Below are 24,191 nucleotides of genomic sequence, written 5' to 3'. Positions count from 1 at the left end.
CCTGCTGGCTCTGCTGCCCCACTTGTGCCCACCTGGGAGCCCCCAGTGCCAGCAGGGACTTGAGATGGCAGCCCTGGGCTCCTGGAGGTTGTGCAAGGAACGGAGCTGGGGACTCCCTGTGCATGGAGAGCTTCCAGATGGAAACGGCTGCTGTGCCCAGGCAGATCCAAGGGCAGAGAAAGGAGGATCTGGACCACGGGATCTGTGCCAGTCCCACAGTCCTGGGCAGCAGCCACCGAGCCCTGGGGGAGCAGAGGGCACAGCAAGAGGGACAAAACCAGGCAAGGTCAGAGACTGGAGAGAGCCAGACCTGGGAGCAGGAGCAGCTGCTCCATTGCACCCTTGGAGAAAGCTCTTGGCTGGTTCAAAGGGCTGAAAGGCATCAAGGGCAGAGAGGAGGCCACACCAAGCAATGCTCCTGTTTTCATGGCCTCCCCTCTTCGTGTTCCAGAAGGAATTGCATGGACTGTGTTGTTCTCTCCGAGTCGTCTCATTAAGCACGAGCAGCTGAGCACCAGGAGCTGAAGGAGCTGAAGCCTCAGGCCTCAAGAGATGGGCAAGAGGAGACTTTCTGAGCAAATGAATGCTGCTAACATGGACCTGGCTGAATGCAGCAGATGGAACCATGGAATCACAGAATCCTTTCTCTTGGAAAAGACCTCTGAGCTCATCCAGTCCAGCCGGTCACCCAGCAGTGTCGAGCCCAGCACTAAGCCACATCTCTGAAATGCCAAAGCCTGGACAACAGCCCTGAGTGAGGCCTGAAGAGCAGGTCCTGAGCCAAAGGTGGCCTCGGGATGAACCTTCCAACCAAAGGTTATCTTTGTATCTGCTCATTAATGAAATATGCATGGTCATTAGCACTGTGGTAGATGTATCCACTCATTAGTGAAACATGTTGTCCCAGATTGAAAGGCAAGATGTATTCCATTTGCCATCTCTATGGCAGTTGTGCAGAGGGCAGATTTCCTTTTCTCTTTCACAACCAATTCTCCTTCTGGGGAGACATCTGCTAATAATGAGCTATTGAATGTCACTGCACGACTGATAAGAACTATAACATCCCACTGGGAGGTTCTCCGCCCAGAGGGAGGAGCCAAGCATTTCTACCTGGATATAATCTTGAATTTCTGGAACACCAGCATGGCTTTTTCTGCACTGGATTTCCCAGAGGAACAGCTGCCTCTTCCACTGACTCTTCAGAGGAAGACTACACCATTTTCTACAGGATCACTGCTCCAACAGAACCACATCTGCCACTCCAGGGGGACTGCAACCACCATTCCAATTAGACTGCTACCAACACCCTGACCAAAAGGGTGTCAGGTTGCATTCTGACTCTGTCAGTGTTGTTTTGCATTACTGCATTGTTTATTACATCTTTTTCTTTTCTTCCCTAATAAAGAGCTGTAATTCCTGCTCCCGTATCTTTGCCGAAAAAGCCCCCATAATTTCAAATTTATAACAATTTGGAGGGAGGAGGTTTACAGTTTCCATTTCAGGGGAGGCTCCTGCCTTCCTTAGCAGACACCTGTCTTTCCAAACCAAGACAATTGCCATGGCAACCTCTGGCATCCCATTCCCAGGGTCATGGGATCCCAGAAGCACAGAAGTGGCTGAGCTGGGAGGGACCCATCAGGATCCTCGAGTCCAACTGCTGGCCCTGCACAGGACACCCCAACACTGCCAGCCTGGGCCTGGCAGCGCTGTCCAAACGCTGCTGGAGCTCAGAGAGCCCTGGAGCTGTGACCCTTCCCTGGGGAGCCTGGGCAGTGCCCCAGCAGCCTCTGGGCAAAAACCTTTCCCTAAGATCCAACCTAAGCCTGCCCCAACTCAGCTGCAGCTGCTCCCTCCACTCCTGTCCCTGGGCACCAGAGTGAAGAGGTTCCCTCAGCCCCAGCCAGGGACCCGCTCCCAAGGCTGCTGCCATGGCCACCAGGGCTGGCACCAGCTGGGATGCTCGGTTTCCACAGGCCGGGATTCAGGAATGGGATTTCCCAGTTTCCTGCTCTCACTAAAACCCCGCTGGTGCTCGTTGCCCTCCCACCTTCCACTGAAGGAAAAAAATGGAAAGATCCCAGGCTGGGATAAGAACAGTTTACTGGGAACAGCAACGAGATAAGGAACAAACAGGAATAGAAAAAATAGTGACAACAGAAGGGATAAGAAAAACTATTTACAAGGGAAACTACATCACCATCAATTGTATCTTCCTGGCCATGTGTCTCCTCCTGCCTGGAAAGGACACCCTTCTCAGAGAGAGAGAGAGAGAGAGAGAGAGTCCATTTCCTGCCCCTGGCAATGACCTGAGGTGGGAGTGAATGTAGTGACAGGGCCATGGCCACACCCTCATGTTCTTCAATCCCACATCAGGTCATTGGCAGGGGCAGAAGAAGGTACAGGTGTCTTCCCAGCATGGATCACAGGTAACAGGGATCACCAGGGCTCTTCCCAATGTGGGTTCTTCAATGGGGGGTTAAGCTGGAGCGGTGCACGAAGCTTCTCCTGCAGTTGGGGCACTCACAGGGCTTCCCTCACGGGTGGCTCCGTTGGTGTCTGGTCAAGTGAGAGCTCCGGGTGAAGCTCTTCCCACACTGGGGACACTCGTAGGGCCTCTCCCCAGTGTGGATGCGCCGGTGCCTGATGAGGTTGGAGTTTTTCTTGAAGCCCTTCCCACAGTCAGAGCAGAGGAAGGGCCTCTCCTCGGTGTGGACCCGCTCATGCAGGAGATTTGAGCTGCTCTGAAACCTCTTCCCACATGTGGGGCACATGTAGGGCCTCTCCCCAGTGTGGATGCGCCGGTGCCTGATGAGGTTGGAGTTTTTCTTGAAGCCCTTCCCACAGTCAGAGCAGAGGAAGGGCCTCTCCTCGGTGTGAATCCGCTCATGCAGGAAGAGTTTTGAGCTGCTGTGAAACCTCTTCCCACATGTGGGGCATATGTAGGGCCTCTCCCCAGTGTGGATGCGCCGGTGGGTGACAAGGGTGGAGTTGCGCTTGAAGCCCTTCCCGCAGTCAGGGCAGCGGAAGGGCCTCTCATCCGTGTGAATCTGCTGGTGTACAAGGAGAGCAGAGCTTCTGTGAAACCTCCTCTGACACTCAGGACACTCATAGGGCCTCTCCCCAGTGTGGATGCATAGGTGGGCTACAAGGGCAGAGCTGCAGCTGAAGCCCTTCCCACACTCCCCACACTCGTAGGGCCATTCCCCAGTGTGGATCATCTGATGTCGTTTCAGATTGGTGCTCTGCCTGAAGCTCTTCCCACACTCCAAGCACTTGTAGGGCTTCTCCCCATCGTGAAGCTTCTCAGGGACCACCAGCTCCGAGCTCTGGCTGAAGCTCTGCCCACCTTCCTGACCCAGAGTGGGCCTTTCCTCCTCAGAGCACCCTGGGCTGGGTTTGCAGCCCCTCCTCCTGTGGGATTTCCGGGGCTTTTCCTCCCCGTTGGATTCTTGCTCTGTGGAGTTGCTCAAATCGGCCTCTTCCATGTGGTTGTGCTGCAGAGATTTGTCCTCCCTGGTCTCCATCATCAGCTCCTGCTCTGGGGTAGGAAGGACAAGGAGAGGATGGGATTTGCCTCCATGCACCAAGGAAGGGCAAGGAGATCCCCCCAGTGCATCCCCGTCAGCAGAGCGTCGGCAGCGGGGCTGTCCTGCAGCCGGGGGCCGTGCTGGGCTGGGAGATGGAACAGGAGAGAGGGGGAAAGGGGCACTGACTTCCTCCTCACCTGCCTCGGTGTCCCAGGGCGCCTTCCTCTTCCTCACAGCCTTCTCCTCCATCTGGCGAATATTTGGGTACGGGAAATTCTGTTTTGGGAGGAAAACAAGGGATGAGCACATTGAGTTTTGTACTGGTTTGAAGGTCAACCAGGAGGAGACTCTAAGCCAGAATGACAATTGAATAAGAAAAGTAGGATCAAGGCAATGATACAGAATCACTGGTTTAAACTCACAGAGTCAGGATATAACCTGACACCCCGTTGGTCAGGGTGGTGGTAGCAGTCTGATGAAATGGTGGCTGCAGTCCGGCTGGAGTGATGAAGGTGATTCTGTCAAAGCGGTGATCCTGTAGAAGGGTAAGGTCTTCCTCTGAAGGTCCAGTGGTGGTTATGGAGCTCTTGTCCTCTGGGAATCCAGTAGGCAAGGTGGTCGTGGTGTTGCAAGGGTGAGATTATATCCAGGCAGGAATGCTTGGCTCCTCCCCCTGGGCGGAGCATCCCACAATGGGATGATGTAATTTTATCAGCCCTGCAGTGACACTCAATGGCCCATTAACAGAAGATGGCCCCTGGAGGGCGTTATCAGGGCTGAGCCATGAAAGAGATAAAGAACACTGCCCCACCTGTTGATAACAGTTTATGGAGATGGTGACTGAAAACACTTTTGGTTACATCTGACATTGTAACCTGAAACAGTGAGGCAATCCCTGCTCGGGGTGGGGGATGAACACCACCCCCCTTACCCAAACTGGCTCAGGTGTAAAACCCCCACCCTGGGAAGGCCACGCACACAGGGACAATGTCACACTTGCCCTGTCCCAGGGGAGATCTCTGTCCCTGTCACTCCCTTGCTCTCCCCCCTTTTCTCTTTCTTTCCATCTCTCTCTCTACCTCACTTTTACTGTTCAATAAAATCCACTTAAATTTGGTGACCTTTGCACCTTAGTTGGGGCAGAGGCATCTCTGTAACAATTTTATTAACCAGCTTGAAACATTATTTTGCACAATTTACTGTTCAATAAAATCCACTTAAATTTGGTGACCTTTGCACCTTAGTTGGGGCAGAGGCATCTCTGTAACAATTTTATTAACCAGCTTGAAACATTATTTTGCACAGTGAGTTCATGGCACTGCTGTCTGACCCCAAGTGCCTTTTTGACAACAGCCTGGGTCCCTCCTCTGTGAAGGTTCTGCCTCTTTCTGGAGGAACTCTTAGAAACTTGGATGCAGCTTCCTCTGAGCAACTTTTGGGAGAACTTATGAGGAAAATGGCTGTTGTGGGTGGCCAGTGTAAAGAAAATATATTCCTGTCCTTCCCTGAAAAGTTCGTTAAAGTCACTGGAGGAAAGGGAGCAAATCATACCAGTGAAACTGACCAGGATCAGTCACCCCAAGGTGAGGAACACAAGGCTACTAAAGTCCTACAAGAAGCCCAGCTCAAGTATCTAAACTCCCAAATAATTAGTGAATTCGCAGGCTTGGGGGCTTTTCCAAATATGAGAATCATTATTTTCTTCGTTCCCGTCACCTTTGTGACAGCTCCACAGAGCTTTCCCTTCCTTTTAATAATCTCTATTGGGCCAAATTTCCATATTTCTTTTTTGGAACCTGCCAGCATCTGAGGTAGAGCTGTGCTGGAAGTGATGGAATTTGGAATTGCCACAGAATTTCTTCTGCTGCTGGTTTATTAATGTTTGGGATTTGTTTGTGTTTCCATCACAAGAGACTTGTGGGAAGAGCAAATCTTCCTCAAGGCATTTTATGTAGGGTTAAGTTTAATTTCTGCTGAGTTTGTTTTGTCTTATGCCCAGGGGATGCTCAAGGGCTCTCTGGTTTTGGTTTGACCCTAATTTTCTTCTGATTTGTCTTTGTTACTTGAAAACACCTGAAAAATTACTAAAAAGAGTATTGATCAGAGATGTCAGAAGTCCCATCATTTAAGAGGTATCTGAGGTGGGATTTATGGTTTGGGAACGTATTCTGGAGGATTTGTGGGTTCTTGGGGGATATCTGGTAGTATTCTTCATATCTTTGCACTCCAAAAGCCAAGGTGGATTGCTCTGTCACCTCAAAATTATTCAATCCCACTGGAAACCCCACATTTTTACCCCAAAATTGCTCAATCCCACCTCAAAATGGCTGGTTCCCACCTCAGTCCCATGCCAAAATTACTCAATTCCACAGCCTCTAGGGTGAGATGGGGTTGGAAGGAGATTGAGAGAAGTAAGATCCAAATTTGAGGTTGTGGGGTCAGGATTGTGTGGGGCTGGGTGGGTGTGATTTATTTTGATAATTAATAAAACTCTCAGAATTATTGATTTCTGTCCCATTCATTTTCTGTCAGTTCTGGTTTGCTTTTCAGAGTGCCGCCTTCTCAGCTGATTTTGTTTCTGTCCTCCTGTCCCAGACTGAAAAGCAAGATGTGTTCTATTTCCCATCTGTATGGCAGTTGTCCTGTGCTAAGTGGGCAGTTTTTCCTTATCTCTTCCACAATCAGTCCCCCCTCAGGGCAGACATCTGCTGATAATGAACCATTGAATGTCACTGCATGACTGATAAGAACTGTAACATCCCATTGTGAGATGCTCCGCCCAGAAAGAGGAGCCAAGCATTCCTACCTGCATCTAGTCTTGAGATTCTGGCCCACCAACACAGCTTTTTCTGGGCTGGATTTCTCAGAGGAACAGCTGCCTCTTCCTCTTCAGAAGAAGACACCCTTTTCTACAGGATCACTTCTCCAACAGAACCACACCTGACACTCCAGGAGGACTGCAGCCACAGTTCCAATTGGACTGCAGCCAACACCCTGTCCAACAGTGTGTCAGGTTGTATTCTAACTCTGTCAGTGTTGTTTTCGTTTACTGCATTGTTTATTTTATCTTTTTATTTTCTTCCCTGAGAAAATACTGCTATGCCTGCTCCCATATTTTTACCTGAGAGCCCCCCCTTAATTTCAATTTTATAGCAATTCAGAAAGAAAGAGTCGACATTTTTCCATTTCAGGAGAGGCTCCTGCCTTCCTTAGCAGACACCTGTCATTCCAAACCAAAACACCTCCTTTCTCTCCTGCCTTCCTTTGCCTGCTCTGTTTCTCTCTCAGTGTCTCCACTGACCCAGGGCAGCTCCCACCAAAGACCCTGCCCTGATTTAATTCCCAATCCATGAGCTATGACAACCGCGGGTGAAGTTATGAAGGCTGGCAGTGAAATGTCACTGTAAGATCTTGCTCCACTTGGCTGTTGGCTCTTCCGTAAGAGTTTTGCCTTCAAGGGCAGGGACATCTTTTCCTGGCTGGGAACTGGAATTCCAGCCCCTGGCAGTGTGTGCCATGGATCCCAGAGGGGCATTCCTGAGGCTCCCAGGGTGCTGCTCCTGCCGTGCCTCCCAAGGAGCTGTGCAGGGCAGGGGACAAGGTGCAGCAGCTGTGTTGGTGCTGCAGTGTTACAACGGCCCCTGGTTCCATGAGTTTCCGCACTGCCAACAGCTGTTCCTGGGATCCATGATGCCCTGCTGTGTCCCCATGGATATTTGGTGTCATGAAGTTCTTCAGTGTCACAATGGCCACCTCGCTCCATGAGCTTCCGCAGTGTCCAAATGGCCTCCTTGGATGGGCAGTGTCACCATGGACCATTGGCTCCATGCAGCCCCGCTGGGTCACCATGGACTCCTTGGTTCCATGAGGTTCTGGGGGTGTCTCCATGGTCTCCTTGGATCCACAGTGTCACAATGGACCACTGGATCCACGTGGCCCTGCTGTGTCACCATGGCCCCTTGGTTAAGTGGGACCCCAGAGTCACAATTGACTCTTTGCTTTGTCATCCTATGGGAGAGAACTGTCCTTCTTCTCCAGGGGCCTATGGCCAAAACTGGGATTCCTTCCCCAAATTTTCTTATATGCAAAGATTGTTCCCTGATGAAACTTGCCAACAGAAACAGGTCTGGCTGCCTTGGCCACCCAGGGGCCACCTCTCATCTGCCTTTCAGACACTGGGTCCATGTGCTTTTCTTGCTTAAAAAGCATCCATCTCAACCAGGCACCCATGGCCAAAATTTGGGATCTCTCTCCCAAATTCCCTATATACAAGGATAGCTCCCAGAAAAATGATGCCAGGACAGAGACGTCTGGCTGGCTTAGGCCTCTGGTGGCTGCCATTTATCTGCCCCTAAAACACTGGTGTTCCGTCCTTTCCTTCCTTTGGAAAAGAACCGTCCTGCTCCTCCGGATGTCCTTGTCTGAATTTGGGATTCCAACTCTAAAACTCAGTACATTGAAGGATTGCTCCCCGGCAAAATCTGCCAGTACCATCAAGCCTGGCTGGCCTTGGCCTCTGGTGGCTGCCCCTGCCACACTGGGGCTCGGTTCTTTCCTTCCCGTGGAGATCACTGTGACACTCTGGGCACCTCATGGAACCAAGGGGATCATTGTGGCACCACTGGAGCCCATGGAACCAAGGGGCCATGGTGACACCGCGGGGCTTCATGGACCCAGAGACCATTATGACTCTGTGGGGCCTGATGGAACCATGGAGACCATTCCGACCCTTCAGGGCCTGGTGTCACCAAGGGGGCATTGTGACACCTCAGGGCCTCCTGGAAGCAAGGGACCATTGGGACCCTTCAGGGCCTGGTGTCACCAAGGGGGCATTGTGACACCTCAGGGCCTCACTTCAGAAGCAAGGGACCATTGGGACACTGAGGGGCCCCATGGAAGTGAGGGAACACGGAACAGGTCTGGGTGGCTTGGCCTCCCAGGGTCCACCTGACAGGTCTGGCTGATCTTGGGATGTCATGGGCTGCCTCTCATCAGCTCGTGGAGCACTGGGGCTCAGTGCTCTGCTTTGTATGGAAAAGAACTGTCTGTCTTTTCAGATGTCCATTGCCAAAACTGACACTCTCCCTAAAAAATTTCCTATATTCAAGGGTATTTCCCTGAAAAAAATCGGGCAGCTTTCGCTGGCCTTGTCCTCTGGTGGTCACCTCTTGTCTCCCCCTGAAACACTGGGGCTATATTCCTCCATTCCTATGGAAAAGAACTGGTCCTCATGTCCAGGAACCATGGCCAAAATTAGAATTGGCCACCGAGTCCCGCTGGGGTCACGGAACCATCTGCAGCCCCCAGCAGATATTGACTCTTCCAGTGCTGCCATCCTCCCTCCAGCGAGAGAAAAGGACACAGGGCAGGCACACAGAGGAGCAACATGAAGACACCGAGGTCAGTGAAGAGGAAGTTGAGTCCCAGATGGGAGGGATGAGGAGATGCCTTGATCTTGGGGATTAAATACTCTGATAAAAATATGGAGAAGGATGTAATTGATACATCAGACTCTCTTTTTCCCTATTAGGCATTGAAAAGTATGGGGAGATGACTTGTTTCAGCAAAGCCTCCACGCCAAAGTAAGCAAATGTTGCAGTAGCTGTGATCCCATGAGAAGTTTGAATAGACAAAGAGAGCAGAGTGATGAGACCCTGTGCCCTCAGGGAGAGAAGAAGACCTCTGTTTCCAGAGATGAAGATGATTTTAGAAATAGATGAAGAGAACCTTTGCTCTTAAACAGCTCATCCTGAAACTAATACCCCATAAGTTGGCACGGCCCATAAACACAGCTGTGGGAAAAGCTGTGAAAAAATGGGAGAGACTTCACGATTTCACTTTTTCCGAGTGGCTGCTATTAGTGAAAATTGAGAGCTACAAGAGAACTGTTTTCTTGTGGAGAAGTCTCCATAGCAAGAAAGAGAGACTCCTCTCCCTGAGTGAACTAAAGAAGGATATTTCTAGAGGTGGTAAAGTGACTGAAATTGTTTTGGTTTGTCCCTTTGCATAAAAAGTAAGTAAGAAAAGGTTGAATGGAGAGGGGAAGTGTTCTGAAAGTTTTCTTCTGATCTTTATTACTCTTTTTTTTACTTACTGTTACCAGCTTTTCTTTATACCCTTTTAAAGATTTGATCCCACTTTGCCTTTCTCCTAATCCTATCTCGCAGCAGGAAATTAGTAAGTATTTTATAGTGAGTGCACTGGTAATTAGCCAACACTGAACCCACCACACTAATTAATGCACTGGCCGAGAAAGCTCAAATTAGCGAACAAAAACCATGACAGAAACTTCCTGATGAACTGCCCCAGACAAGAGGGAAATCAAGGCAGAGCCATGGTTTGTCAGGACTTGCTTGATCCTATTGAGCCCCGTGGTGCATTTGGAACTGAGCCCTGGAACCTCACGGCCTGAGAGGAGATTGCACAAACCTTTCCAGGAGTTAAAATCAAGAGCAAACAACCGAAAGGTCTCAATGCAATAATGGGTCCCACTGAGGTCCATCCCCAACACAGGCTCTGTTATTTCTATGGTTTTCCCCCCCTCCACGCAGCCCCCCGAATGAATCCGACTAGCTCAGAGATATGGGGCTGTGAGGGGAGGAAATACCAGGAGAGGGAAAAGGTATTCAGAAGAGGCTCCTTACCCAGGGTGTTGGAACAGCCCTCTTTATTCTGTGGTGTCCATGGAGAGCGGGGCAAAAGAGGAAGAGCAGGAAGTTTCAGGGGTCTATATAGGTTTTGGACAGGGTGGGCACTCCTGGCTCCCCGCCAACCCCGTTGGGGCAGGAGGGAGGATCCAGGGGTTATCATGATCAGAGCCACAGAGGCCCTAGGAAAGGGGGGACAAAAGGGTGTCCAGGAGCTCACTGTAACACCTCCCCCTTATTTGTTAAACAAGGTTACAGGAATTCACTGGGCTCAATTCAACCCTGAGTATGGGTTTCCTACCACCCCATGTTGGTGGCGTAGTCAGGCCTCCTCAGGTTAGCCAACTCTATGTGGTTGACCTCTGACGTAGAAGGTATGAGGCCCTTGATAGCTTTGAAAATCAAGTGACGCAGGATCCCGAACGCTAGGGTTACAAAGAACAGAATAACAAAGACTAACAAAATTGATCTAACTACAGATGTCCACCACCCCGTGAATCCCCATCCCTTGAACATTCTCTTCAGCATTTGCAGGATGACAACTCGCATGGGGTTCATCACAGGGTTGAGTGGAAGGTAGGTTTTCTCTAAGAGGGAAGAACAAACATTTTAAGAACATGTTAAAGCTTCTGTTTGTGCCGGAAGGAATTCCTGCCTAGGAACTTTCTTCTTCTCCCATCCGGCGGCGTCTTCTCTTTGAAGCATCAGATACCTGCTTCTTGTCCCCTTCTGTTCGACCTGGATTCTTGGGGACAAAAGGTTTCACCCACTTCTGGGGAATCCACCGAGGGCCTGAGGGAGTAGCTACACACGCATAGCCATGACCCCAGGTTACATGTTCATAGGGACCCTTGGTTTCCCAAGTTTCTGGATCCCTAATCAAGACCGGTGGATGCTGAGACAATTTAAACTGCTTGCCACTGTTAAAGTGACGTACAACCGGTGGACTCATATTTTCGAATGAACAATTCAGAAAATTGATAGTAAACATAGCTTTACAGAGCTTCTCTCGTGGAGACATCCACGGAGCTGAGCTGTTTTGTTTTTTCAATACCTGCTTGAGCGTCTGGTGTGCACGCTCGACTACAGCTTGACCTGTGGGGGAGTGGGCAATGCCAGTCTTATGTTCCACTCCCCACTGCTGGAGAAATTCCAGGAACTCCTTGGATACATACGCTGGGCCATTATCTGTTTTGATCGTTTTTGGCACCCCCAATACTGAAAATGCTTGTACTAGGTGTTGTTTGACATGTGCAGCCTTTTGTCCTATATGGGCAGAGGCATACACTGCACCTGAGAATGTGTCCACGCTCACATGAACGCATTCAAGGCGACCAAAACTCTGAATGTGTGTGATGTCTGTCTGCCATACCTCACAGCTGCCAAGGCCTCTGGGGTTTACCCCCATGCCCAGCGATGGCACAGCCTGGAGCTGACAATTAGGACAGTTGGTCACAATGGCTCGGGCCTGACTCTGTGTAAGCTGGAACTGTCGAATCAAACCTGGCACGTTCTGGTGGTAATGTTCGTGACTCAGCTTTGCCTGTTGGAAAACATCAGGGAGACTTGCCTTTTCGACTGGTGCAGCAAAGGAGTCTGCTTTTCGGTTCCCCTCTGCAATCTCACCTGGCAAATCAGTGTGTGACCTCACATGCATCACAAAGAATGGATGTTCTCGGTGCGAGATTAAATAAATTAGCCTTGAGAGTAACCTGAAGAGATGTTCATTTTCTATTTCTCTGAGCACAGCCTGCTCCGCCCTGGACACTATACGTGCCACATAGGCAGAGTCTGTCACCAAGTTGAACGGCTCGGAAAACCTCTCAAAAGCTCTCACCACTGCAGCCAGTTCAGCCACCTGGGGGGATCCCTCCACAAGCTCAACATCAGCTTCCCAAAGCTGAGTCTGTGGATTTCTCCAAGTCATCACCGACTTGTGGGAAGCCCCAGAGGCATCAGTGAACACTGTGAGAGCCTTGAGTGCCCTCCGGCTCCTTTTCTCTTGAGGAATAAGGTGAAATTCCTCATTGAACAACTTGTGAGACGGGGCATGGACTGATATTTGTCCCCTATAGCTGCCCAGAGATAGCTGGAGACTGGCACTGCTCTGGAGCAAATGCTCAAACATCCCTTTGGTCAGTCTCTCAGGAGAGTTCCTTCCCTCCTCAGAAAGCCTGACTGGAAGGTGAATACATGCAAAGTCACACCCTGCTAATTCACACAACCTCACCCTGGCCTTCTGAATCAGCTTTGCTATCAGCTCTTGTGGCCTAGTGATGGTTTTGGATCTTTGGAGCGATAGGAAAACCCATTCTATGATTAAGAGTGGGTCCTTCTGCCCCATGATCCATTGGAAAATCAACCCGTGCAGGTGTGGCAGCTTTCCTAGAACAATGAACTGGAAAGGCAGATTTGGGTCACACCGATGTGCCTGCCTTTCTGACAAGGACTTCTGTACCTTTTCGATTGCTGTCTTTGCCTCTGGAGTCAGTTCCCTGGGGGAGGCCAGCTCCCTCTCCCCCTTCAATAAATTGAAAAGAGGTTCCAGATCTTCATTTGTGAGGCCTAGCCAGGGCCTTACCCAATTATAAGACCCACACAGCGAGTGGAGGTCTGCTAATGTTCTGGGGTTGCAATTTATCTCCAATTTCTGTGGGACAATAGTCCTTGCAGAAATTTCCAGGCCCAGGTATCTCCAAGGTGGCATTCTTTGAACCTTGTTTTCCTGCAATTGGAATCCAGCAGAGGTTAAAACTTTAACCACTAGGTCAAGCGTGTATTGGAGTATAGAGTCATTGGGAGCACACACAAGCACGTCATCCATATAGTGAAGGATGATGGCATCCTTTCTCTCTGCACGTACTGGAGACAGTAGTGCTGCTACATACTGTTGGCATATGAAAGGGCTGGATTTTAAACCTTGGGGCAAAACTTTCCAGTGGTAGCGTTTCATCGGGGCTTCTCTATTGACCGTGGGAACTGAGAATGCAAACCTCGGGGCATCTTCAGGGTGCAATGGAATTTGGAAGAAACAGTCCTTTATATCTAACACAGCCAATTTCCAGTCCTGGGGAAGCATAGCTGGACTCGGCATCCCCGGTTGGAGAGGTCCCATGTCCCCCACAATTTTGTTTATCTCTCTGAGATGGTGGAGCAATCTCCATTTGTCCTTCCCAGGCTTCTTTATTACAAAGACTGGGAAATTCCAAGGGCTGTCTGTTTCTTGCAGGTGTCCTTGAGCTACCTGCTCCTCCACAAGTTTTTCAAGCACCTCGAGTTTTTCTCTACTCAAAGGCCACTGTGCTACCCACTTTGGGGTGTTATCCAACCACTTTAACTTGTGGGCATGGCGCTCCACAGTGGCTACTCCCGAAAATCCTGGGGTGTCTTAGGAATGATTAATTGGACTCCCCACTGGGACACGGTGTCTCTCCCCCACAGAGGAGCCTTATAGTCTGCCACAAACGGGCGAACACTTGCTGATTTCCCATCAGGTCCCTCAATTTGCACTACATTTTTAGAAATTTTTGCCAATGTAGTTCCTCCTATACCCTGAAGTTTGCCTGCCACAGGTTGCAATTCCCAGTGTGATGGCCACATGGTTTTGGGTATCACCGTGATGTCTGCACCTGTGTCCAGGAACACCTTCCACCTGAAGGTGCTCTGACCCATGTGCTAGGTTGCATGCCATGGAGGGTTTATCCTCTCCTATTACTTCCGCCCAGTAGACTTCTGGAGATTTCCCTTTTACTGTGATTTCTACTGGGATGGGAATGGCTTGTGCCAGAATTTGCCCCTTTTCTAGATAGAATGGAGGGTGCAAGCAACGTGCCAACAGCATAAGGCTGGATATTTTTCCCTTAGTAGTACTGGGAACTATTTCAATCTCAGGAGGTGTGTATGCTGTGTCCCCAATAACAAAATACTCACTGTCCAGTTCCATATCGTACGCCTGCAGGTCCTGAGGGTTTTTTGATAGGTCCACAACAATGACTTTCCAATCAGTGTTTCTGAAATGAAATCCTTTGGCAGTCACTAGGCGTGGCCGGCCTAGTGGCTGCCAAACCTTGTTAGTAATACATTTCACATTTTTATTTTTCTCTCTCCCCCCATCATAGTATCCACCCTCCCCCTTATCTGTTAAGAGAGAGGCATTGTCACATTTGTGTCCCACTATATTTATATCTTTGCGCGTAGCAGTGGGCACATGCTGTGCATCTAGTTTTTTTGTTTGTTGATCTGTCTCTGGTTCTGGTTCTGAGGACAGTTCCTGGCAAAGTGTCCTGGTTTCTTGCAACGCAGGCAGATGATTTGCTGCAGCTGTTGTGATGATCTGGGTGGCTTCCTGGGGTTTGATGTAGCAGTGGCAACAGGCTGTAAGTCTGCTGGTGCTCTATGACTGACAGGAGTATCAAGCAGCTCTGCTTTCTTAGCGCAGGCCTCGATCATCTGGCCAAGAGTAGGTGCTGGATCAAGAGGAAGGCTGAGAAGAATCCTACGACAGGTCTCGTTGGCATTCCTCTGGGCCATTTCTTTAATCAACTCTGTTTGCACACTGGTGTGTTGCACCTGTTTTTCGACTCGGCTTCTCAAACGATCCACAAACTGCAAAAAACTCTCAGAAGGAAACTGTTTGATATTAATATAACTGCATTCAACCTCAGTGCCTGGTAATTGATACAGTGTCTTTTCTGCAGCAGTACAGATTTTTTCTAAAACTGATCTAGATAACAGTCTGGTTTGTTTTTCTGGACATTGTATGTCTCCTGTCCCACACAAATGGTGTATTGTAAGGGGCTGGCCATCCGTGTCGGTGGCATCACTGGGTGTACGCTGTATTTCTTGCAACACTGTTTCCAAAGCCAATTTCCACTTATTTTCCCATATCTCATATTCAGAGGATGTTAGTAAACATTTAAACAAATCAGTTATATCTTTCGGCACCATTTCATTTGAATTGAATGTTGCCCTCATCATACCCTTGAAAATCTCACTCGATCTCCCAAATTCTCTCTGAACCTTACAGATTTCTGTTTTGTCCCTGTATGGGAGAGGTTGGTATGTTTTTGTACCATTTCTTCTCCCTAAATAAACCACAGGAGCTATAGATGGTATAAATTCCTCGATAGGGGCAGGCTTGTGTTCGTCCCGCGCCCCCCCCACCCCGGTGGCGGGCAGCTCGCCCCCACCTCTCGGGCTGTCTGCTCCGCGGTGCAGACTCGGTCCCCGCCCCGGCTCTGAGCTGCCGGGCTGCTGTGCCCCGCCTCCGCCCTGCTGTCCTCGGCGCTGGGGCTCGGAGGAGAGCAGGGGCCGGCCCCACCCCTGTTCCCGGGGCAACACGGGGGCTGGCACTGATAAGGAAGTTGGGGTGTTGCTATGGGAGATAAGCAGGCGTCGGAGGAGGGGAGGGAGGAGGGGGTGGGGGCGGAGGGGGTGGCGGAGGGCGGGGGAGGCAAAGGAATGAGAGTGGGAGGGGGAGTGGGGGGTGGAGCGGCCAGCGCCGATCGGAGCACATGGCCGCCACCATGATTTGGCCGCGTGTGTTCCAGAGATGCCGCGGAGCTCTTTAAGATAAACTCCGGGCTGTATCTCTCCGAAAAACAAGGTGTTATAGGGAGATAAGGGGTGGGTGAGGGGTTTTCAGGGCTGGGGTATTGAGGAGGTGGGTAGGAAGGGGAAAAGGGGGTGTTAGAACTGTGGATCTGCGTTTGCATGCTCTTTTCTGCTTCTAAAATATTTTTCCGTGCTTGTAAAAATATCGGAATAAATCGAGAAACTTTATGTTCACCATTTTCGACTTTTAAAGTTAATATCTGTCCAATCTGATTCCAAAAAGCAAGCGAATTCAGGTCTTGCACAGTAAAATTTGGTATTTCTGTCTGTAGCCAGCACACAAAACGCAGGAGGAGCTTATTAGGGAATGATACATTGTTTAAGTTATTGCTAAGATGTGTTAGTATACTCTTCTGTTGCAGTGAAATGTTAGTACCCATGATTTTAAATTGTTTCACTGGTCTAGTCTCCACCAGAGCTAATAACACAGCACGAAAGATTCGAATTTCCCGCCGTGGAAAACCCGAGCGGGGGGGCACAGGGGGAGGGGCGGTCCTCCCGCAGCTGGCGGGCCGCCTTCAGCCCTCTCGTCCCGTGCCGGTTCCCCGTGGAACGTGGGTATGCGCAGCCCACCGGTTCCCGCTCACTCGCAGTAGGGTCCTGGCTCACCGTCCCGCAAGCAGCCCCCCGCAGTCACTTATGGTAACCCCTCCCCGCCAGGCGCGGTCCCGGGTGCCGCGTCGGAGAATTTACCAAGCCTGTGACTGCGGGATTCGTCTGTGAAACCCTCTCTGGGGGTTCCCTCTCCAGTCGGCTCTTCCTGGGTACTCAGGCAGAGGTCTCCGACTGTCCCTCGTGACTCAAAGCTTTTAAAGGCAGCTAGAGTACCAGGACAGTTGACTGTCCCAAAAGCTATTGAATTCCACCGAAATAGGGGGTCCAGCTTCTTCATGGGCTCAGAGCAGCACACATTTGGGCGCCAACTGTAATTTCTGTAGTTTTCCCCCCCTCCACGCAGCCCCCAAAGAATCTGACCAGCTCAGAGGTATAGGCTGTGAGGGGAGGAATATCAGGAGAGGGAAAAGGTATTCAGAAGAGGCTCCTTACCCAGGGTGTTGGAACAGCCCTCTTTATTCTGTGGTGTCCATGGGAGAGCGGGGCAAAAGAGAGAGCACAGGAAGTCTCAGGGGTCTATATAGGTTTTGGACAGGGTGGGCTTTCCTGGCTCCCCGCCAACCCCGTTGGGGCAGGAAGGAGGATCCAGGGGTTATCATGATCAGAATCACAGAGGCCCGGGGGAAGGGGGGCAAAAGGGGTGTCCATGAGCTTACCGTAACAGTGTCTGACCCAGAGTTTTTCCGAGGTGTTATTCCTGCAGCTGACCTCGAGGCCAGACCACAGGACTTGCTGACCCGTGGCCTTCCCGAGGCTTCTCTTCTGCAGGTGCCCTCGAGGGCAGAGTGTGGGACTTGGTGCCCCGGAGGCATCTCCCATCCCTGCTGCCGGTGCCCTCAAAGCCAGAGCACAATCCTTGACAGGAGTCTCCTGTCCTTGTGGCAGGAGCCCTCGAGACCAGAGCGCAGGACTTGCTGTCCTTCTCTCTTGAAGGTGCCTTCCAGGCACGAAAGCAGGACTTGCTGACTCGGAGTTTTCTGAGGCATCTCTCCTGCAAGTAGCCACAAATCCAGTCACTGACATGGAGCAGAGAGCCCCAAGAGTGCCCAAGCTGGCCTGGGTGGAGGAAGAGGAAGAAGGCCCTGGAGCTGCCCCTGCACACGAGACTGTGACACGGCAACAGAGTGCGAGGCACAGCTCCGGGTGCTCCCCGTGAACCTCAGCTCTGGGACCACTGTCTGCCCCAAGCTTCAGGGGCTGCAGGGGGAGCCCGGCTGGGCTCTGCCCTGGGGCCATCCTGCAGGGACAGCTGCACACAGGGAGCATTCCCTGCCACAAAGAGCCAAGCCAGGGCTGCGGGGCAGCTGCTCCAGCCCCGACTGCACTGCTGAGTGCTGTGCTCTGGGGCTGGGGCTCCCCGCACAGGGGACTGCACTGCTGTGCCAGAGGAGACAGAGAAGCTGCAGCTTCAGCCTAACTGAGGTGGGTGCATGGGCTGGGAAGAGTGGGGAGGCTCAAGGGGATTCACAGAGCTCATCCTGCTGCAAGGACAAGGAAAAGGGAGTGGGAACTCAGCAGTGAGGAGAGCTGGGGGCTGGAGAGCAGCTCTGAATGACACTAAAATCCCACCGGAACTCTGAGACATTGCTGCTCCTCAGCCAGTGACAGGATGAGTCCCTAAGCCTGGGGCTCGGCTTTCCTCATGGTGAGGGGCACCAAGGAAGGCAACAGTGTGATGGAGACTGGAATGGGCTGGGAACTCACTGGGGGAAAAGAGGGAGCAGTTGGGAAGTAAAAGACAGGTGGGGGAGAGAACAGTTCAGAGAAGGGCTGAGCTACTGCTTGAGCAAGCTGCAAAAAGTCATTTGGGGTCATCCCAGATTGATTTCATTTCAGAAGTTATTGAACAAGTTTATTTTTTGGGTAGTGGCATGTTTTCCCTTGGAGGTGTACACTCTGCAAACTTGAGCTGTGCTGCTGAAATGCTCAAGCAAGTCTGTGCTGCAGGTCACCCCATTTCTCCTTTGGCTGATTGCGGCCCGGTGCTGAGCTCCAGCAGGGCCCTGGCAGAGCCCAGAGCAGCCTCAGCACCCGCAGAGCCCGGCTGCAAGGAGAGAAACCAGAAAGTGCCCGTCAGCTGAAGGCTCCTGTCCCCTTGTCCCAGCCGCCCGCGGTGCCCAGGCCATGCTGGCCGTGCCCAGAGCTGTGCCCAGAGCTGCCCATCACTGCTGCCTTTGGGAGCAGAGCAGGAGGGCAGGACATGTGCCCAGCCTGCAGCCAGCCACGGCACCTCCAGCCCGCAGCAGCTGCCCAGAGCAGGACGCTCCTGTGCTCACTGCCATCTCCCCAAAGCTCTGATCCCACCATCCCCAGCAGACAGGACCCACCTCACACCATCCACCGCTGGAAGAAAAGCTGGTCCCAAACGATGCCCTCAGCCTTCTCCAAGGGCACGGCCCATCCACGCCGCAGCTGCTCTCAAGCACTTCCTGATCCAGACTGGACCCCACCTGAAACAGGTTTTCCTCTAGAAAAACAAACATCAAATTATTGAAAATAGATTACAGACAAAAAGGGCAAGAAGAAAAAAAGTCAAAAAAAAAGTCACAGGTGAGGGAATCCCAGGCTTTCTCCCTTCCCCCTGCACTGCCCCCATGGTGATCCCAAAGCAAACAAGGGCAGTGGAGCAGCCCAAGCCCTTCCTTGCCTGCAAAGCAAAGCAGCCCCTGCACAGGCTCTGCAGTCCCACCTCTGCTCCCACCGTGGGGGTTTGTTTGTGTCGGGCTGGCTGCCCCAGCCCAGCCCCAGCCCGGGGCACGGTGGGTGCTGGGGGCTGTTGGCAGGGCCAGGAGCCCACTCCCATTTCGTACCCACCCCAGCCCATGCCCCCAGCCCTGCCAAAAGCAGCCTGGCAGCCGACTGAAGGATCAGCTGCATCCGCCCCAGCAAAGGGGGAACCTTTGGTTCCCGGCCAGGCTGAGCAATGCCCAAATCTGGGAGCATCCCCTGTGTGTGGACTCATCTGCAAATTCCCTGTGGAACCGGGCTTTAAAGGAGATGTCAGAATCAAAGGCCACCATCTTCAGCCTGCCGGTGGTCAGGTGGAGCAAGAGGTTCTCATCCTCGACGTCATCCTCGCTGCCCCCAGCAGCAGCAGGGCCCGACCCAGCTTTGCTTCCGAGATCAGAGGAGACCGGGCGCTCTCAGGGCGGTGTGCCATGGGCACCTGCAGCCCCTCAGCAGCGCCCTTCAGCCCACCACACCACCCTCCGGGCACAAGCCCAGAACCCCAAAGGGGCTCGACAAGCCCAAAAGGGCCGTCCCTGCCCACAAAGGGGAACTAGATACAGACCCGAGCCCACAACACACACACAAGGGACAAAAAACGAACAAGGCCCATGTCTAGGTTTGAAAAGACAGGAGTCTGTAAAGGAAGGCAAAAGCCTCCTGTGAAATGGAAAAGGTAAACACCCTCCCTCCAAATTATCACAATTTAAAAAAAGGCTCTCAGGCAAAGATATGGTAATGGGAATAACAGTTCTTTACCAAGAAAAAAACTAAATAAGAATAATAATTTAAAAAATGCAATTAGTACAAATGAAACTAGTGATGGAGGCAGAAACCTGACACCCTGAGGAGTCAGGGTGTTGGTAGTAGTCCAGTTAAAATGGTGGCTGCTCCTTCTGGAGTGGCAGATGAAATGCTGCTGAAGTGGTGATCTCTAGAAGGGGGGAGTTTTCTCTGAAGGTCTGGTAGTAGCTGGGCCTGGTCTTCCTCTAGGAATTCAGCAGAGAAGAAGCTGGTGGGATGAGGTTCTGGGGGTCCTGGTGGGCACTGGAAGGGAGTTTGGGGGTACTGGGTGTGACTGGGAGGGACTAGAGTGAGCCTGGAGGAGCTGGATGGAGATTGGGGATGGAAAAGCAGAGATTGGGATGAGGTTGGTTGTGCTGGAAAGAGACTGGGAGGCGTTTGGGTGAGTCCTGGTGGGGCTGAGAAGGGACTGGGAGAGGGTTTAGGCATACTGGGGTGGTGGGGGGAGACTGGAAGGGGGTTGTGGGATTCTAAAGGGGATGGGAGATGCTTTGGTGGGTCCTGGGGAGGTGAGGAAGGGATCATGGCAAGTTTCAGGGGGTCCTGGGTGGACTGGGAGCAATCAGGAGGGTGCTTGGAGAGGCTTGGGGTGTCTGTGAGAGGTTTTGGGGGGTCCTGATGCCTGCAGGCCTCCCAGAGATGCAGTGGGACGCCACCAGCAGCAAGATGCAGACGGGGATCAGGGACTACGAGTTGGGCTTTGTCTTCCTGGTGCTGGGGCTTGGCTTCTACCTGTGCAAGTGGGTCAAGGGGGGTCCCGGGGGTCATGTCCCCTCTCCGCAAGACTGTGGGTGCTCCACTTGGGGCCCCCAGCCCGGTGTCACCCCTGTTTCTCTGCCCACAGAGCTCCTGAGCCGCCGGCGGCCGCAGAGCTTCCCCGTGGCCTCGGGCCCAGCCGGGATCCCCCACTCCATCCCCACGCTGATTTTGGGGGGTCCTGTGTACCCCCAGCCCTGCTGTCACTCTGCCCCTGCCCGCCTGCTCCCAGTGTTCCCAGTAACGCTTCCCAGTTAAACCCAGCCCAGTTTGTGGGGGGCACTGGGGAGGGACTTGGGGGGACCCCACGGCGGGGCCGGCACTGGGCAGGGAGGGCGGGGTCCGGGTGGGGAACACTGCCTGCTGCGAGTCTGCCCGGCAACTGGTGAGTCATCAGCGCCGCTCTCTCTGATTGGCTGACTCTTGTCCACCGCATTCTCTCATTGGCTGAGGAGAGGCCCGGGAGTGCAGAGAAGGAACGGGAGAGATCCCGCCCCGAGCAGCGGCACGGGGACAACAGACCCAGCCCGGGCACAGGGAGGGAATTTATTACCAACCAAACCACGGCAGCACGAGGAGAAGGGAAAGAAATCCCTCCAACACCTTCCCCCCACCCAACGGGGATCACCCACAACAGGGTTATCCACCATGGAGAGACGGGGCCATCCGAGTTCAGACCAAAGCCAATTTTATTGTGTGTACCAGGTGTTTATACAGGGATTTACTTGTAGGGTCCTTATACAGGGCTCTGTTTTTGGTACATTTTCTCATTAGTTACACATTCCTCATGACATGACATCAACTGGTAACATTATTTTATCACAAAGTCTCACACCACGTTGCTTGGTCACTTCTTGCCCAGGGAGACTTAAACTGTGTCTGTGTCTCCCACAGTTTCTGCTCAGTCAGGCCTCAGATATCAGGCCCCTTTATCAGCTCTATTGCTTTACTCTCTGTTTTATTCCCCATACGGGGCACCAGGGCTCTGCCCAACGGGGGTCACTGGGGATCATCCAGCCTGGATCCTCCCATGGGGAATGGAGCTGGAGCAGCGCACCAAGCTCTTCCCTCACTCTCTTCCCTCACTCCAAGCTCTTCCCTCACTCTCTTCCCTCACTCCAAGCTCTTCCCTCACTCTCTTCCCTCACTCCAAGCTCTTCCCTCACTCGGGGCACTCACAGGGCTTCCCTTACTGGTGCCTCCGTTGGTGCTGGGTCAAGGCTGAGCTCTCTGAGAAACCCTTCCCACACTCCCCACACTCGTAGGGCCTCTCCCCAGTGTGGATGCGCCGGTGCACGGTGAGGTGGGAGTTTTGGTTGAAGCCCTTCCCGCAGTCGGGGCAGCGGAAGGGCCTCTCCTCTGTGTGAATCCGCTCATGTAGGAGGAGATTGGAGCTGGTCCGAAACCTCTTCCCACACTGGGGACACTCGTAGGGCCTCTCCCCAGTGTGGATGTGCTGGTGTGTTCTCAGGTGTGAGCTCCGCCCAAAGCTCTTCCCACATTCCAAGCACTCATAGGGCCGTTCCCCAGTGTGGATCACCTGGTGCTCAATCAGGTGAGACCTCTGTCTGAAACCCTTCCCACACTTCCCACACTCGTAGGGCTTCTCCCCAGTGTGGATGCGCCGGTGCAAGGTGAGGTTGGAGTTGCGGTTGAAGCCCTTCCCGCAGTCGGGGCAGCGGAAGGGCCTCTCCTCTGTGTGACTCTGCTCATGTACGAGGAGACAGGAGCTGGTCTGAAACCTCTTCCCACACTTGGAACACTCATAGGGCCTCTCCCCAGTGTGGATCCTCTGGTGCACGATCAGGCTGGAGCTCTGGCTGAAGCTCTTCCCACACTCAGAACACTCATAGGGCCTCTCCCCAGTGTGGATGCGGCGATGCTGGATGAGTTTTGACTTTTCCCTGAATCCCTTCCTGCAGTCGGGGCAGCAGAAGGGCCTCTCCTCTGTGTGAACCCGATAGTGCTGGAGGAGACAGGAGCTCGTCTGAAACCTCTTCCCACACTTGGAACACTCGTAGGGTCTCTCCCCAGTGTGGATCCTCTGGTGCTTGATCAGGTGGGACCTCCGGCTGAAGCTCTTCCCACACTCCCCACACTCGTAGGGTCTCTCCCCAGTGTGGATCCTCTGGTGCATGATCAGGTGGGAGCTCCACCTGAAGCCCTTCCCAAACTCCGAGCACTTGTGGGGCTTCTCCCCATTATGGATCTGCTCAGGGACCCCCAGCTCCGAGCTCTGGCTCCATCTCCGGCCGCCTCCCAGGCCCAGGGTGGGTCTTTCCCCCTCAGATCCCCGCGATCTGCGTTTGCAGCCCCTCCTCGTGCGGGATCTCCGGGGCTTTTCCTCCCCGTCGGGTTCCTGCGCCCTGGAGCCGCTCAAAACAGCCTCTTCCACCAGGTTCTGCCGCGGGGATTTGTCCTCCCTGCTCTCCATCCTCAGCTCCTGCCCTGGGGGAGGAAGGACAAGGAGAGGCTCCCTCTTCCTCGCAGCCTCCCAGGGGCTGGGAATGGGAAATCCTGGTTTGGGGAAAACAAGGGATGAGCATGTTGAGTTTAAAGCTCCCTCTGTCCCAGTCCATCTCTACAAGTCCCTGGCCACCTGGGCTCCATAAAAACCTCCCAAACACCGAGATCCAGCCCTGAAAAAGCCTCCCAGGAGTTCCCTGTCCCTGCTTCCTCCTCTTTGCTGTTCGGGGCTCCCCCCTGTCCCAGCTGCTGGGGTCACACTTGGATTGGGGGTCCCCCTTCTCCTCGCTGCCCGCCCTCCCCAGGCTGCGGGAGTCCCAGCAATCCCAAAAGCTCCCCCCTCTTGGCTCTCCCCATTCAGGGGTGCCGGGGCTGTTTGGGCTCCCGGGCTCCCTTCTCCCCTTCTTCCCTGCTCTGGGCTGCCGGAGCTCCAAGGAGTCCCCCCAAGGGGACTTTTCCGCTCAGCTTCGCAGTTCTTCCTTCTCCAAACATCCCCCCAAAAAACCCAACCCAGGCACCCCCCAGGAGACCTGGCCCGAGCTCCCCCTCCCCGCTCACCTGCGGGATGGGGGGCGATGTTCCATCAGGTGGGGGCTGCGAATTCAGGCAGGGCTGACCGCGCGCTTCTCTCTGCTCTGCTCCATCCGCCTTTCAACCTCCTCTTCCTCTTCCTGCCGCCCCTCCTCTTCCATCCCCCCTCCTCCTCCTCCTCCTCCCTAAGCCCACCTCCCGCTCCTCCTCCATCCCTGCCCTTCTCTCCCTGCCCTTTTCCTTCCCCCTCCTCCTGCTCTCTAACCCCACCGCCTTCTGCTTCCTCATCCCTCATCTTCCATCGCTCCTCCTCCTCCTCCTGTGTCCCGTCCCCTCCTGCCTGTCCTCCTTTATCCCTTCCCTTCCATCCCCCATCCTCCTCCTCCTCCTCCTCTTCGTTATCCCCAACTCCTTCTCCTCTTCCATCCCTCCCCTTCCATCCCCCCTCCTCCTCCTCCTCCCCATCCCCACCTCCCGCTCCTCCTTCATCCCTGCCCTTCCCTCC

General features: G+C 53.0%; 1 protein-coding gene and 1 pseudogene across 1 annotated transcript in view; one reads left to right on the top strand and one right to left on the bottom strand.

Annotated features, from left to right (window-relative positions):
* The window catches only part of LOC140680957 (uncharacterized), a 37,885-nt pseudogene extending 14,705 nt beyond the window's left edge, over nt 1-23,180 (bottom strand).
* The window catches only part of LOC100226816 (uncharacterized), a 1,189,242-nt gene that overhangs the window by 851,626 nt on the left and 313,425 nt on the right, over nt 1-24,191 (top strand). The window lies entirely within an intron of this gene.

Source organism: Taeniopygia guttata, chromosome 30 (assembly GCF_048771995.1).
Source record: "Taeniopygia guttata chromosome 30, bTaeGut7.mat, whole genome shotgun sequence".
Taxonomy (NCBI): Eukaryota; Metazoa; Chordata; class Aves; order Passeriformes; family Estrildidae; genus Taeniopygia; species Taeniopygia guttata.
Note: the sequence above shows the minus strand (reverse complement) of the source record. Positions and strands in the feature narration are given on the sequence as shown.